A 12190-nucleotide genomic window follows, 5' to 3' on the forward strand; every position below is an offset into this window, starting at 1 on the left:
AAAATGATTGATGTAGGTGATCGGGTGGTGTTTAGGTGGTTTTCGATGGTGTTGGTAATCGGAACAAGGAACAAGAAGCCACAACACGAACATGTATTTAATCAAGGTGATGGTTTAATGGTGGTTTGGGGTCTCGATGTCAAATTGTCAAACGTGAGTAGCAAAATCAAAGAACAAGAACTAGTAGTGTCTTGGTGGTCTTCATTGACATTAGTAACAAGCAAGATGGCGACAAAAAAAAATGTTGATGAGTACAGGTTAAGGTTAGTAGAGAAGAAAGAAATAAAATTGTTTGATAAAATTGATGGGAGTGGTACACGATGCAAGTGAAAGGAGTAATATATATAATACATGTTTTAATTGTTGACTAAAGAAATAAGTTACATATATAGTTGTAAAGTTATATATGCTAGTTGTAAAGGAGATAGTAGCAGTAAAGAAGTTGGTTTGTTGTGAGTTTCACTCGACAGAAAACAAAGAACAAGATACAATAATATTTGGTACATGCATATAATATATATATATATATATATATATATATATATATATATATATATATTAATAGATAGTATATATCAAGTTAAATTATTGTACCAATTCTAATGCTTAGAGTTGCAATTATCTTTCTAAGTTTTAATCCCATAATAGGTGGAGTGATAGCTGTCATTTAGTCTTGAAGAAATAAATCCACACATGTGAATTTGTATATCGACAACAATGGGAAAAAGCAATAAGACTACACTTTATTATATAATAATAGCAATAATTATCATCGTAATAGTAATAGTGAAACATGTTTTAAAATAAAGCACACAGTTCTTGAATTATGATCTTTTCTTTCATTATGCATGCATATATGTTAATTTAGAATCTAACCTTTAAATGCATGTAAGCAGTAGTGTGTTTGTTCTTTATTGATCCTTTCCATAATAATATTATATATATATAGAATTACTTAACTCTATAATCTTTATCTTAACCTTACGTAACATGAGGTTGACTACTATGTAGATATAAATTAATGTCAAATAATTAAACATAACAATCGATTCAATAACAATACTCGTATTAGTTACTATATATACACATATATTTATATATACATATCTATTTACAAATAGTTGTTCATGAATCGTCGGGAATAGTCGAAGGTCAATTGAATATATGAAACAGTTCAAAAATTTTGAGTTCCAACCTAACAGACTTTGCTTATCGTGTTGAAAATACAATATCGTATCGAGAGTTTGATTTAAAATTAGTCGAAAATTTTCGGGTCACTACACATCCTAACAAACTCGATAAGACACACTAATGCAAATTTTCTGGTTCTCTAAGACCAACGCTCGGATACCAACTGAAATGTCCCGTTCTTATTGATTAAAAATGTTCCATATTAATTGATTTCGTTGCGAGGTTTTGACCTCTATATGAGATGTTTTTCAAAGACTGCATTCATTTTTAAAACAAACCATAACCTTTATTTCATAGATAAAGGTTTTAAAAAGCTTTACGTAGATTATCAAATAATGATAATCTAAAATATCCTGTTTACACACGACCATTACATAATGGTTTACAATACAAATATGTTACAACAAAATAAGTTTCTTGAATGCAGTTTTTACACAATATCATACAAGCATGGACTCCAAATCTCGTCCTTATTTAAGTATGCGACAGCGGAAGCTCTTAATAATCACCTGAGAATAAACATGCTTAAAACGTCAACAAAAATGTTGGTGAGTTATAGGTTTAACCTATATATATCAAATCATAATAATAGACCACAAGATTTCATATTTCAATACACATCCCATACATAGAGATAAAAATCATTCATATGGTGAACACCTGGTAACCGACATTAACAAGATGCATATATAAGAATATCCCCATCATTCCGGGACACCCTTCGGATATGATATAAATTTCGAAGTACTAAAGCATCCGGTTCTTTGGATGGGGTTTGTTAGGCCCAATAGATCTATCTTTAGGATTCGCGTCAATTAGGGTGTCTGTTCCCTAATTCTTAGATTACCAGACTTAATAAAAAGGGGCATATTCGATTTCGATAATTCAATCATAGAATGTAGTTTCACGTACTTGTGTCTACTTTGTAAATCATTTATAAAACCTGCATGTATTCTCATCCCAAAAATATTATATTTTAAAAGTGGGACTATAACTCACTTTCAAAGATTTTTACTTCGTCGGGAAGTAAGACTTGGCCACTGGTTGATTCACGAACCTATAACAATATATACATATATATCAAAGTATGTTCAAAATATATTTACAACACTTTTAATATATTTTGATGTTTTAAGTTTATTAAGTCAGCTGTCCTCGTTAGTAACCTACAACTAGTTGTCCACAGTTAGATGTACAGAAATAAATCGATAAATATTATCTTGAATCAATCCACGACCCAGTGTATACGTATCTCAGTATTGATCACAACTCAAACTATATATATTTTGGAATCAACCTCAACCCTGTATAGCTAACTCCAACATTCACATATAGAGTGTCTATGGTTGTTCCGAAATATATATAGATGTGTCGACATGATAGGTCGAAACATTGTATACGTGTCTATGGTATCTCAAGATTACATAATATACAATACAAGTTGATTAAGTTATGGTTGGAATAGATTTGTTACCAATTTTCACGTAGCTAAAATGAGAAAAATTATCCAATCTTGTTTTACCCATAACTTCTTCATTTTAAATCCGTTTTGAGTGAATCAAATTGCTATGGTTTCATATTGAACTCTATTTTATGAATCTAAAGAGAAAAAGTATAGGTTTATAGTCGGAAAAATAAGTTACAAGTCGTTTTTGTAAAGGTAGTCATTTCAGTCGAAAGAACGACGTCTAGATGACCATTTTAGAAAACATACTTCCACTTTGAGTTTAACCATAATTTTTTGATATAGTTTCATGTTCATAATAAAAATCATTTTCTCAGAATAACAACTTTTAAATCAAAGTTTATCATAGTTTTTAATTAACTAACCCAAAACAGCCCGTGGTGTTACTACGACGGCGTAAATCCGGTTTTACGGTGTTTTTCGTGTTTCCAGGTTTTAAATCATTAAGTTAGCATATTATATAGATATAGAACATGTGTTTAGTTGATTTTAAAAGTCAAGTTAGAAGGATTAACTTTTATTTGCGAACAAGTTTAGAATTAACTAAACTATGTTCTAGTGATTACAAGTTTAAACCTTCGAATAAGATAGCTTTATATGTATGAATCGAATGATGTTATGAACATCATTACTACCTTAAGTTCCTTGGATAAACCTACTGGAAAATAGAAAAGTGGATCTATCTTCAATGGATCCTTGGATGGCTCGAAGTTCTTGAAGCAGAATCATGACACGAAAACAAGTTCAAGTAAGATCATCACTTGAAATAAGATTGTTATAGTTATAGAAATTGAACCAAAGTTTGAATATGATTATTACCTTATATTAGAATGATAACCTACTGTAAGAAACAAAGATTTCTTGAGGTTGGATGATCACCTTACAAGATTGGAAGTGAGCTAGCAAACTTGAAAGTATTCTTGATTTTATGAAACTAGAACTTTTGAAATTTATGAAGAACACTTAGAACTTGAAGATAGAACTTGAGAGAGATCAATTAGATGAAGAAAATTGAAGAATGAAAGTGTTTGTAGGTGTTTTTGGTCGTTGGTGTATGGATTAGATATAAAGGATATGTAATTTTGTTTTCATGTAAATAAGTCATGAATGATTACTCATATTTTTGTAATTTTATGAGATATTTCATGCTAGTTGCCAAATGAAGGTTCCCACATGTGTTAGGTGACTCACATGGGCTGCTAAGAGCTGATCATTGGAGTGTATATACCAATAGTACATACATCTAAAAGCTGTGTATTGTACGAGTACGAATACGAATGCATACGAGTAGAATTGTTGATGAAACTGAACGAGAATGTAATTGTAAGCATTTTTGTTAAGTAGAAGTATTTTGATAAGTGTCTTGAAGTCTTTCAAAAGTGTATGAATACATATTAAAACACTACATGTATATACATTTTAACTGAGTCGTTAAGTCATCGTTAGCCGTTACATGTAAGTGTTGTTTTGAAACCTTTAGGTTAACGATCTTGTTAAATGTTGTTAACCCAATGTTTATAATATCAAATGAGATTTTAAATTATTATATTATCATGATATTATGATGTACGAACATCTCTTAATATGATATATATACATTAAATGTCGTTACAACGATAATCGTTACATATATGTCTTGTTTAAAAATCATTAAGTTAGTAGTCTTGTTTTTACATATGTAGTTCATTGTTAATATACTTAATGATATGTTTACTTATCATAGTATCATGTTAACTATACATATATCCATATATATGTCATCATATAGTTTTTACAAGTTTTAACGTTCGTGAATCACCGGTCTACTTGGGTGGTCAATTGTCTATATGAAACATATTTCAATTAATCAAGTCTTAACAAGTTTGATTGTTTAGCATGTTGGAAACATTTAATCATGTAAATATCAATCTCAATTAATATATATAACATGGAAAAGTTCGGGTCACTACAGTGAGATCCTCTTAAGCAAAACATTTCTTCAAATTTGAGATGTGGAAAGTGTTATGTACAGCCGCGAGTTGTTGAGGTAGCTCCAGTTGGTAAGCTACTGGTCCGACACGATCTATAATCTTGAATGGTCCAATGTACCTTGGATTTAGTTTCCCCCGTTTACCAAATCGAACAACGCCTTTCCAAGGTGAAACCTTAAGCATGACCATTTCTCTAATTTCAAACTCTATATCTTTTCTTTTACTGTCCGCGTAGCTCTTTTGTCGACTCTGGGCGATTTTCAATCTTTGTTGAATTTGGATGATTTTCTTGGTAGTTTCTTGTATTATCTCCGGACCCGTAATCTGTCTATCCCCCACTTCACTCCAACAAATCGGAGACCTGCACTTTCTACCATAAAGTACTTCAAAAGGCGCCATCTCAATGCTTGAATGGTAGCTGTTGTTGTAGGAAAATTCTGCTAACGGTAGATGTCGATCCCAACTGTTTCTGAAATCAATAACACAAGCTCGTAGCATGTCTTCAAGCGTTTGTATCATCCTTTGGCTCTGCCCATCAGTTTGTGGATGATAGGCAGTACTCATGTCTAGACGAGTTCCCAATGCTTGCTGTAATGTCTGCCAGAATCTTGAAATTAATCTGCCATCCCTATCAGAGATAATAGAGATTGGTATTCCATGTCTGGAGACGACTTCCTTCAAATACAGTCGTGCTAACTTCTCCATCTTGTCATCTTCTCTTATTGGCAGGAAGTGTGCTGACTTGGTGAGACGATCAACTATTACCCAAATAGTATCATAACCACTTGCAGTCCTTGGCAATTTAGTAATGAAATCCATGGTAATGTTTTCCCATTTCCATTCCGGAATTTCAGGTTGTTGTAGTAGACCTGATGGTTTCTGATGTTCAGCTTTGACCTTAGAACACGTCAAACATTCTCCTACATATTTAGCAATATCGGCTTTCATACCTGGCCACCAAAAATGTTTCTTAAGATCCTTGTACATCTTCCCCGTTCCAGGATGTATTGAGTATCTGGTTTTATGAGCTTCTCTAAGTACCATTTCTCTCATATCTCCAAATTTTGGTACCGAAATTCTTTCAGCCTATACCGGGTTCCATCTTCCCGAATATTAAGATGCTTCTCCGATCCTTTGGTTATTTCATCCTTTAAATTTCCCTCTTTTAAAACTCCTTGTTGCGCCTCCTTTATTTGAGTAGTAAGGTTAGTGTGAATCATTATATTCATAGATTTTACTCGAATGGGTTCTCTGTCCTTTCTGCTCAAGGCGTCGGCTACCACATTTGCCTTCCCCGGGTGGTAACGAATCTCAAAGTCGTAATCATTCAACAATTCAATCCACCTACGCTGCCTCATATTCAGTTGTTTCTGATTAAATATGTGTTGAAGACTTTTGTGGTCGGTATATATAATACTTTTGACCCCATATAAGTAGTGCCTCCAAGTCTTTAATGAAAAAACAACCGCGCCTAATTCCAAATCATGCGTCGTATAATTTTGCTCGTGAATCTTCAATTGTCTAGACGCATAAGCAATCACCTTCGTTCGTTGCATTAATACACAATCGAGACCTTACTTTGATGGGTCACAATAAATCACAAAATCATCATTCCCTTCAGGCAATGACAATATAGGTGCCGTAGTTAGCTTTTTCTTCAATAATTGAAACGCCTTTTCTTGTTCATCCTTCCATTCAAATTTCTTCCCTTTATGCGTTAATGCAGTCAAGGGTTTTGCTATTTTGGAGAAATCTTGGATGAATCTTCTGTAGTAACCAGCCAATCCTAAAAATTGACGTATATGCTTCGGAGTTTTTGGGGTTTCCCACTTTTCAACGGTTTCGATCTTTGCCGGGTCCACCTGGATACCTTCTTTATTCACTATGTGACCGAGGAATTGAACTTCTTCCAACCAAAATGCACACTTTGAAAACTTTAGCGTACAATTTTTCATTCCACATTACTTCTAGCACTTTTCTCAAATGTTCTTCGTGCTCTTGATCATTCTTTGAGTAAATAAGTATGTCATCGATGAAAACAATGACAAACTTGTCAAGATATGGCCCACACACTCGGTTCATAAGGTCCATGAACACAGCTGGTGCGTTAGTCAATCCAAACGGCATAACCATAAACTCGTAATGACCATAACGTGTCCTAAAAGCAGTTTTTGGAATATCATCCTCTTTTACTCGCATTTAAAGATATCCAAAACGTAAATCGATCTTTGAATAAACCGACGAGCCTTATAGTTGATCAAATAAGTCGTCAATTCTCGGCAGTGGATAACGGTTTTTGATGCTAAGTTTGTTCAACTCTCTGTAGTCAATACACAACCTAAATGTACCATCCTTCTTCTTGACAAACAAAACAGGAGCTCCCCATGGTGAAATGCTTGGTCGAATGAAACCACGTTCTAATAGTTCTTACAGTTGGCTTTGCAGTTCTTTCATCTCGCTGGGTACGAGTCTGTAAGGAGCACGAGCTATTGGTGCAGCTCCTGGTACAAGATCTATTTGAAATTCAACAGATCGATGTGGAGGTACTCCCGGTAATTCTTTCAGAAATACATCCGGAAATTCTTTTGCGACGGGAACATCATTGATGCTCTTTTCTTCGGTTTGTACTTTCTCGACGTGTGCTAGAACAACATAGCAACCTTTTCTTATTAGTTTTTATGCCTTCAAATTACTAATAAGATGTAGCTTCATGTTTCCCTTTTCTCCGTACACCATTAAGGGTTCTCCTTCTTCTCGTATAATGCGAATTGCATTTTTATAACATACGATCTCTGCTTTCAACTTCTTCAGCCAGTCCATGCCAACTATTACATCAAAACTTCCTAACTCTACTGGTATCAAATCAATCTTAAATATTTCACTACCCAGTTTAATTTCTCGATTCCGGCATATATTATCTGCTGAAATTAATTTACCGTTTGCTAATTCGAGTAAAAATTTACTATCCAACGGCATCAATGGACAATTTAATTTAGCACAAAAATCTCTACTCATATAGCTTCTATCCGCACCCGAATCAAATAAACGTAAGCAGATTTATTGTCAATAAGAAACGTACCCGTAACAAGCTCCGGGTCTTCCTGTACCTCTGCCGCATTAATATTGAAAACTCTTCCGCGGCCTTGTCCATTCGTGTTCTCCAGGTTCGGGCAATTTCTAATAATGTGGCCCGATTTTCTACATTTATAACAAACTACATTGGCATAACTTGCTCCGACACTACTTGCTCCGCTATTACTCGTTCCGACACCATTTTTTCCTTTCGTTCTGTTAACCCCTGGTCCGTAGACCTCACACTTCGCCACGCTATGACCATTTCTTTTACACTTGTTGCAAAATTTGTTGCAGAACCCCGAGTGATACTTTTCACACCTTTGGCAAAGCTGCTTCTGATTGTTGTTGTTGTTGCAGTTGTTATTATTGTTGGGATGATTGTTGTAGTTGCTGTTGTTGTTGTTGTTGTTGTTGTTGTTGTTGTTGTTGTTGTTGTTGTTGTTGTTGTTGTTGTTGTTGTTGTTGTTGTTGTTGTTGTTTTTGTTGTTGTTATTGTTGTTGTTGGGCAGTTTGTTGTAGTTGCGATTGATGTTGAGATTGTTGGGATAATTGTTGCGATTATTATTGTAATTGCTGTTGTTGTTGTATTGGTGATTCTTATCACCATTTTCCTCCCACTTTCTTTTGACTTGCTTCACATTGGCCTCTTCAGCCGTCTGTTCTTTAATTCTTTCCTCAATCCGGTTCACTAGTTTGTGAGCCATTCTACATGCCTGTTGTATGGAGGCGGGCTCGTTTGAACTTATATCTTCTTGGATTCTTTCCGGTAATCCTTTCACAAACGCGTCGATCTTTTCTTCCTCATCTTCGAACGCTCCTGGACATAATAGGCACAATTCTGTGAATCGTCTTTCGTACGTGGTAATATCAAATCCTTGGGTTCGTAGGCCTCTAAGTTCTGTCTTGAGCTTATTGACCTCGGTTCTGGGACGGTACTTCTCGTTCATCAAGTGCTTGAATGCTGACCACGGTAGTGCGTACAAATCATCTTGTCCCACTTGCTCTAGATAGGTATTCCACCATATTAACGCAGAACCTGTGAAGGTATGCGTAGTGTACTTCACTTTGTCCTCTTCAGTACACTTACTTATGGCAAACACCGATTCGACCTTCTCGGTCCACCGTTTCAATCCGATCGGTCCTTCGGTTACATCAAATTCCAAAGGTTTGCAGGCAGTGAATTCTTTGTAGGTGCATCCTACACGATTTCCTGTACTGCTAGATCCAAGGTTAATGTTGGTATGTAGCGCAGCCCGTACTGCGGCTATGTTTGAAGCTAGAAAAGTACGGAATTCCTCTTCATTCATATTCACGGTGTGTCGAGTAGTCGGTGCCATTTCCTTCAAAATAGTCAAATGGAACAAGTTAATCATACAGAATATTAAGAGTAGTTAATAGTATTTCGTAGCATAATATGAACTCATTTATAAAAGCTTTTTCTTCATATTAGCGTTTTATAAGTTTAAATTCGGGTAGTACCTACCCGTTAAGTTCATACTTAGTAGCTAATATACAATTCAACTACTACAATTCTATATGAAAAACTGATTATAATAATATTTCGCGTTCAAACTTTTATACAATATTTTACAAACTTACAATACCGCTTATTTTACATAAAGCATGAAATATAGCACACAATAACTTTGATGCAAGATAGTTGTGAAGATAATTCTAGCTAGCACACAAGTCGTTCAGCAAAGGCAATAAAGACACGTAATTCATACGTCCAGAAACAAGTCATGCATTCTGGTTTTACTAGGACTACTTCCCATCCTTGGTCTTGTGGAACATAACCGTTATGGCCATTGATAAGACAGTGTGTTGTAACGTCGTCAAAGGGACGAGGGTTACGTAATGACCAACAGTCTCGTAATAACCTAAAAACCTCATTTCTTACCCCAATTACCGACTCCGTCACTTGTGGGAACGTTTTGTTTAATAGCTGTAGCCCGATGTTCTTTTTCTCACTTTGGTGAGAAGCGACATTACTAACCCGTAAGCATAGCATGCTTCTTTATGTTGCATGTTAGCCGCTTTTTCTAAATCATGAAGTCCTATATTCGGATACATTGAGTCAAAATAATTTCTTAACCCGTTGCGTAAAATAGCATTTGGGTTCCCAGCAATATATGCGTCAAAGTAAACACATCGTAACTTATGGGTTTCCCAATGTGATATCCCCCATCTTTCAAACGAAAGTCTCTTATAAACCAAGACATTCTTGGAACGTTCTTCGAATATCTTACAAACTGATTTCGCCGTAAATAGTTGTGCTGAAGAATTCTGGCCGACTCTAGACAAGATTTCATCAATCATGTCTCCGGGTAGGTCTCTTAAAATATTGGGTTGTTTATCCATTTTGTGTTTTTATACTGTAAAATAGACAAGAGTTAGATTTAAAAAAAAATACTTATTAATACAAGCAATTTTTACATATATCATAAAGCATAAGCACACTATATTACATATATTACACCACACGAATACAACTATCTTATTCCGACTCGCTCGTTTCTTCTTCTTCGGTTTTGGTTCGTTTTGCCAAGTTTCTAGGGATATATGATGTTCCCCCAATACGAGCTGTCTTTTTCCACAACGGTTTAGAAAAACCTGGTGGTTTAGAGGTTCCCGGGTCATTGTTACAACTTAAGGGCTTCGGGGGTTGACGATACATATAAAGTTCATCGGGGTTGAAATTAGATTTCTCTATTTTTATGCCCTTTCCCTAATTATTTTCTTTTGCCTTTTTAAATTCAGTTGGGGTAATTTCTATAACATCATCGGAATTCTCGTCGGAATCCGATTCATCGGAGAATTGGTAATCCTCCCAATATTTTGCTTCCTTGGCGGAAACACCATTGACCATAATTAACCTTGGTCAGTTGGTTGAGGATTTTCTTTTACTTAACCGTTTTATTATTTCCCCCACCGGTTCTATTTCCTCCTCCGGTTCCTCCTCTTCCGGTTCTGATTCTTCTTCCGGTTCTTCTTCGGGAACTTGTGAATCAGTCCAATATATATTCGACTCTTCGTTATTATTAGGTGAGTCAATGGGATTTGTGCTAGAGGTAGACATCTATCACACAATATCAAACATGTTAAGAGATTAATATATCACATAATATATACATGTTAATAATATAAAGTTTCCAACAAAAATGTTAAGCAATCATTTTTAAAGAAGACACGGTCGAAGTTAAGACTCACTAATGCATCCTAACAAACTCGATAAGACACACTAATGCAAATTTTCTAGTTCTCTAAGACCAACGCTCAGATACCAACTGAAATTTCCCGTTCTTATTGATTAAAAACGTTCCATATTAATTGATTTCGTTGCGAGGTTTTGACCTCTATATGAGACGTTTTTCAAAGACTGCATTCATTTTTAAAACAAACCATAACCTTTATTTCATAAATAAAGGTTTAAAAAGCTTTACGTAGATTATCAAATAATGATAATCTAAAATATCCTGTTTACACACGACCATTACATAATGGTTTACAATACAAATATGTTACATCGAAATCAGTTTCTTGAATGCAATTTTTACACAATATCATACAAACATGGACTCCAAATCTTGTCCTTATTTTAGTATGCAACAGCGGAAGCTCTTAATATTCACCTGAGAATAAACATGCTTTAAACATCAACAAAAATGTTGGTGAGTTATAGGTTTAACCTATATATATCAAATCGTAACAATAGACCACAAGATTTCATATTTAAATACACATCCCATACATAGAGATAAAAATCATTCATATGGTGAACACCTGGTAACCGACATTAACAAGATGCATATATAAGAATATCCCCATCATTCTGGGACACCCTTCGGATATGATATAAATTTCGAAGTACTAAAGCATCCGGTACTTTGGATGGGGTTTGTTAGGCCCAATAGATCTATCTTTAGGATTCGCGTCAATTAGGGTGTCTGTTCCCTAATTCTTAGATTACCAGACTTAATAAAAAGGGGCATATTCGATTTTGATAATGCAACCATAGAATGTAGTTTCACGTGCTTGTGTCTATTTTGTAAATCATTTATAAAACCTGCATGTATTCTCATCCCAAAAATATTAGATTTTAAAAGTGGGACTATAACTCACTTTCACAGATTTTTACTTCGTCGGGAAGTAAGACTTGGCCACTGGTTGATTCACGAACCTATAACAATATATACATATATATCAAAGTATGTTCAAAATATATTTACAACACTTTTAATATATTTTGATGTTTTAAGTTTATTAAGTCAGCTGTCCTCGTTAGTGACCTACAACTAGTTGTCCACAGTTAGATGTACAGAAATAAATCGATAAATATTATCTTGAATCAATCCATGACCCAGTGTATACGTATCTCAGTATTGATCACAACTCAAACTATATATATTTTGGAATCAACCTCAACCCTGTATAGCTAACTCCAACATTCACATATAGAGTGTCTATGGTTGTTCCGAAATATATATAG

This window comes from Rutidosis leptorrhynchoides, chromosome 5 (assembly GCF_046630445.1).
Source record: "Rutidosis leptorrhynchoides isolate AG116_Rl617_1_P2 chromosome 5, CSIRO_AGI_Rlap_v1, whole genome shotgun sequence".
Taxonomy (NCBI): domain Eukaryota; kingdom Viridiplantae; phylum Streptophyta; class Magnoliopsida; order Asterales; family Asteraceae; genus Rutidosis; species Rutidosis leptorrhynchoides.